Source organism: Lepus europaeus, unplaced genomic scaffold (genome assembly GCF_033115175.1).
Source record: "Lepus europaeus isolate LE1 unplaced genomic scaffold, mLepTim1.pri SCAFFOLD_3_1, whole genome shotgun sequence".
NCBI lineage: Eukaryota > Metazoa > Chordata > Mammalia > Lagomorpha > Leporidae > Lepus > Lepus europaeus.
Genome location: NW_026909276.1, coordinates 9,831,783 through 9,837,942, shown reverse-complemented (window position 1 = coordinate 9,837,942; position 6,160 = coordinate 9,831,783).

Genomic DNA, 6,160 nt, shown 5'->3' with positions numbered 1-6,160 from the left:
AAACCTGGGGTTCAGCAGGTGCAGCTCTTTCACCTCTATCTCACCATTGTGTTCATTGTCACATATAAGCAGTTCCAGACAAGCTCGGATTCCTGAACTGCTGCAATATGATGATCTTAGCCTGATTTCTTCTGTGGTGAGGACTCCCTTCTCTCTTCTCTGGGGTTTCCAATCATCAGTTATCATTTTCCTTGTATATGTTACTATTATTATTTATTTGAGAGGCAGCATTTTAGACAGAGAGAAGAGACAGAGAGAGAGAGAGCTCTTCCATCATCTAGTCCACTCCCCAAATGGTCACAATGGCCAGAGCTGGGCCAATCCCAAGCCAGGAGCCAGCATCTCCTCTGGGTTCCCATGAGTGCAGGGGCCCAAGCACCTGAGCCATCTCCACTGCTTTTACAGGCCATTATCTGGGAGCTGGATCAGAAGCAGAGCAACCGGGACATCAACCAGCACCCATATGAGATGCTAGTATCACAGGAGGAGGATTAACTTCCTATGCCATAGTGCCAGTCCCATTTTCTTGTCTCTTAATCCAGTCTATCTGCTAAATGGGAAACAGAGTATTTACAGTTCAATCATCTCAACATTCATTCCAAAAATTGTCATGTAACATTATTTTTTATAGTTACATGCCTTTTAAATCTACAGCCAGGGGGCCAGCATTGTGGCATAGTGGGTAAAGAAACTCTCTGTGACACCAGCATCCCTTATGGGTGCTGGTTCAAGACCTAGCTGCTCCAATTCCAATTCATCTCCCTGCTAATATCCCCAGAAATACAGTGGAGGATGGCCCATGTGCTTGGGCCCCTGTACCCATGTGAGGGATCTGAAAGAAACTCCTGACTCTTGGTTGCAGCCAGAGCATTGTGGCCATTTGAGGTGTGAAACAGTGGAGAGGAGATCTTGTGCACTCGCTCTCTCTCTCTCTTCCTTTTTCTGTGTAACTCTGACTTTCAAATAAATAAATAATTATTTTAAAAAATCTTAAATCCACAGCTAAAAGTAAATAAAATTACTCTTCATATATTATATGTATTTTAAAAATATGGATAAGAGGAGCAGGCAGGTCTAGTAGTTACATGCCTGAATCCTACATTACAGTGCATAAGTTTGATATCTTCATCCAGAACCATACTCCAGTTTCTTGTTACTGCACACCCCGGAAAGCAATGGTGATGGTTCAACTAACTGAGTTCCTGCCACCCATTTGGGAAACCTATATAGAGTTCTTGACCCCACCTTAAGTATTGGCACAGTTTTGACCATTGCAGATATTTGGGGAGTGAACCAGTGACAAGGAACTTTAAGCCTAATAGTTGCCTTTATTCTGCAACAAATCTTTTACAACTACCTTGATACACAAAATCTTTTCAAAACCAGACCAGCGCTCAAATCTATAGTTTGCATGCTCACACGCTGATGCTTAGATGTTCCAGTATCTAATTTGGTCACAGTAGTCTGGATAACCAAGGTCACATGTTGGGGTGTGCAAATGAAATAAAAAATAGGACATGGGGTCTCTTCCTCCAAAAAGTGTGCACAGACTAGCCCGGTGTGGTTTCTTTACTGATAAAGATTATAACAGCCTGTTGTAGAGCATGTGCATGTGTTCATAGAACTAAGGTTTCTCTGAAACACATTTAGCAAGACATATTAGATAAACATTGTGAGAGTCCTGAATCCACACTGGTCTGAGGCATCTCCGCCAGTCTTTCCTGGCATCAGGAAAGCAAAAACACAGAGGTGCTGTGCTTATGGAGAGACTCATCATTCCCAAAATCAGGCCTGAGAGACTCTCTGTGCCTCACTGTTCCCACAACTGCCCCTATTATAAATCAGGCTGACATCCTGTGCCTCCTGGTATCAGGTACCTTCTCCAGCTGCTCCAGCCCACATCCCACACCCCTTTGTTTGGCTTCTCCAACCTATCTCCCACCTCCCTTGGGACAAGTTCCCTCTAACACCCCAGCCCTACACCTGAGCCCAGAGAGCCTCTCCCTCTGAGGATACTCCTGGCAGTTCTTGACTCTAATAAAACTTTTTCTTTGCTCAGCATGTGTAGGCAGCCCATAGGCAAGTCAAGGTCAATCATGGCTTGTGGAATTCCTGGGATGAGAAAGTCACGTATTCCCATGTTGAAGGAGGATGATTAAACAGGAGCACTCTGCTAAAATTAACTATGTTCTGACTGTGTTGTAGAAACCCTGATAAGTTGCTTGCATGTGCTGTTAACTTCTGAGTTGCCTTGAGCTGCAGCTGATTATGCATAAATATCTCTGAGACACTGGAATAAATGAGCCTTGATCAGCCTTGCTGTCTTGGCTCCATTCTCTGAGCCCTTGTCCCTCTTTTCATTCCCACTCCCTCCTTCAGGTTCCGTTCCCAGGTGGCAGGCCTGAACAAGCATGGTCTTGGTTGTAGTTCTCCATCATGGTTGCAAACCCTAACAAGCATGTCTGAGAAAGCAGCTGCATGTTCTTGTGAAGCCTACGTTCTCACAAGGGCTAATGCTCTTCTTGTTAGTAGTCATAAGCTATCCTTAATCAGTACCTGAGGTCACACTCTGTGTTCTGGGAAGAAAATGTCTTCACTAAGAGTGCTCTGGCAGAAATCTTATTCTCCATAGTCACACTTTATCATCTTTACAAACCTGCCTGGAAACAACCAGGTTGACCAGATCTGAGTTTACTGTGTGTGTCTATCTTCTGTGTTCACCACTCACTTAAATTCACTTCGATCGCTCCAATGGTTAATTAGGGAATTATTTCCTTAGCAACTCCATGATATAGAAGAGAAAAATCACAGTCTTTCATGTTTTTTATCTAAAGGAAAATTCTTCATGGATAAAAAAATGTTAATGTAAATGTTGGAAAGATATTATTGATCATCCTCTGGTCTGCTATAACTTGAACCAGGCTCCTACAAAAATAAAGCTAGAACTATATTTATTGGATGCATTTCAAAGTCTCGGGCCAAAATGAGAGGCTGCCCATTTTCTTACAAAGGAGGATAAATTCATAGGCCCCAACTGTAGTTGCATCATCATAAACTCAGCAGAGACTGGTGTATCTTCCTGTATTCTCACCCAAAGAGAGTGTGATAACTAAGGGGACCAAACTGGAGAGAGAAAGGAGACATCATTGCAGCCTTTCCAACATTCCTAGGTAACACCAGTCACGACTCTACTCACTTGGGAATAGTGTGCCACCAGCCCTACCTCAAGCACCTGAAGAGTGACATATAACCAACAGAGGGAGCCCTTTTCTTATCCAGGGTCAGGTAGAAGAGGGCTTGAGTACTGTATCTCACAAGGACAGTTGTCATTCTAAGGTAAGTGACATATACACATGTCGACACACACACACACACCAGATCTCTAGGATTTTTTCATCTAAAAATTCCATTTCTACTGAGTTGCATACCCTTCCTACCATCCATAACCACTCTTCTACTTTCTGTTTCTAGTATTCTATTTTATTTATTTTAAAGATTTATTTTATTTATTTGAAAGACAGAGTTACAGAGAGTGGTAGAGCCAGAGAGAGAGGTCTTTCATCCACTGGTTCACTCCCCAAAACACCAAGATAACCAGAGCTGAGCCAATCTGAAGCCAGGAGGAAGGAGTTTCTTCCAGGCTTCCCACTCAGGTGCAGGGACCCAAGGACTTGGAGCATCTTCTCCTGCTTTCCCAGGCCCTGTCAGAGATCTGGATCAGAAGTGGAGCAGCCAGGACTAGAACGAGCACCCATATGGGATGCTGGCACTATAGGCAGGAGTTTAAACCCACTGCCCCAAAGTGCCAGTCCCTCTGACTACTTTATTTATTTCATATGATTGGAATCTTGCAGTATTTTTCCTTTGGAGACTGATACTTGTGGCTAATTTCATTTAGTAAAATATATTCAAGGTTCATCCATGTCACAGGATTTCCTTTTCTTCTGTGCCTGCGTAACTTTTCACTGAGTACAGCCCACACTAGAAATCTTGGCTACAGTGAATTATGCTGTAGTGAATAATATTTATACTTTGCTTATATTGAACTTTCAATACTTTTAGATGTATACTCAGAAGTGAGAGTATGAGATCACATAAAAATTATATTTTTAATTTAATTAAGGGACACTGTTTTCTGTGGTGGTTGTGCCATTTTACGTTACCACCAACAATGCACATGTGGCTGAAAATCTTTGTATTTTCACCAACACAATTGGGTGTTCCATTTTTTTAAAGAACAGGAGCAGGAGATCTTATTGGCCATTTCCAGGCCATGGTTATGAAGATCTCTTTGCATCTGCACTCAAAGTGGATTCAGCATTGGGCTTCATTGTCAGTGTGGTGCAATTGCTCCTCACCCAGGGAGAAGTATATGATCCTGTTAAGTATATTTTCAAGTTCGTGCAATGGTTCTTTTTTTCAAGATTTATTTATTTGAAAGTCAGAGTTACACAGTGAAAGGAGAAGCAGAGAGGGAGAGAGAGGTCTTTCATCTGATGGTTCACTCCCCAATTGGCCCCAATGACCAGAGCAGCACCAGTCCAAAGCCATGAGCCAGGAGCTTCCTCCAGGTCTCCCAGATGGGTGCAGGGGCCCAAGGACTTTTGCCATCTCCTACTGTTTTCCCAGGCCATAGCAGAGAGCTGGATGAGAAATTGAGCAGCTGAGACTCAAACTGGCATCCATATGGGATGCCAGCACTTCACGGCCAGGGTGTTAACCCACTGTGCCACAGTGCCAGCCCCTGTGCAATGGTCCTAAACGTAGGTCTGGTGGTATCATAACCCCATCTGGCTATCAATACTGCTTCTGTTCTGTGTAATTTTCATTAGCAAGGTCAAGCACATATTTCTATCTGAACATTTCTCTAGCTTACAATTCACATAAAAGATGAGCACCACCACATCATTCTTCTTCCCATTCTGTCTGCCATGACCTAGAGTGTAGACCTAACAGGCTGACCCGGATTTTTTTTTGTGAATATTTTTTATTAAACTTTTATTTAATGAATATAAATTTCCAAAGTACAGCTTATGGGTTACAATGGCTTCCCCCCTCCCATAACCTCCCTCCCGCCTGCAACCCTCCCCCCCCCCGCTCCCTTTCCCCCTCCATTCATGTAAAGATTCATTTTCAATTCTCTTTGTATACAGATCAGTCCAGCACATATTAGGCAAAGATTTCAACATTTTGCCCATATAGCAACATAAAGTGAAAAAACTACCATTGGATTACCAATTATAGCATTAAATAGCAATGTACAGCACATTAAAGACAGAGATCCTACATAATTTTTTTTTCAAATTAATTAATTTTCTATGCCATTTCCATTTGAACACCAGGTTTTTTTTTTTTTTCATTTCCAATTCTCTTTATATACAGAAGATCACTTCAGTATATAATTAGTAAAGACCTCATCAGTTTGTGCCCACACAGAAACACAAAGTATAAAAATACTGTTTCAGTACTAGTTATAGCATCACTTGGCTTTAGACGACACATTAGGGACAGATCCCACATGGGGTGTAAGTACACAGTGACTCCTGTTGCTGATTTAACAATTTGACACTCCTGTTCATGGCGTCAGTAATCTCCCTAGGCTCTAGTCATGAGTTGCCAGGGCTATGGAAGCCTTTAGAGTTCGCTGACTTTGATTTTATTCCGATAGGGTCATAGTCAAAGTGGAAGTTCTCTCCTCCCTTCGGAGAAGGGTACCTCCTTCTTTGATGGCCCCGTTCTTTCCACTGGGATCTCACTCACAGAGATCATTCATTTAGGTCTTTTTTTTTTTTTCCATGATATCTTGCCTTTCCATGCCTGCTATACTCTCATGGGCTCTTCAGCCAGATCTGAATGCCTTGAGGGCTGATTCTGAGGCCAGAGTGTAGTTTAGGACATCTGCCATCCTATGAGTCTGCTGTGTATCCCACTTCCCATGTTGGATCTTTCTCTCCCTTTTTGATTTTTATCAGTTAGTATTAGCAGATACTTGTCTTGTTTGTGTGATCTCTTTGACTCTTAGACCTATCAGAGCTATCAATTGTGAGCTGAAATTGATCACTTGGACTAGTGCGATGGCATTGGTACATGCCATCTTGATGGGATTGTGTTGGAATCCCCTGGCACATTTCTAACTCCACCATTTGCGGCCAGTCCGATT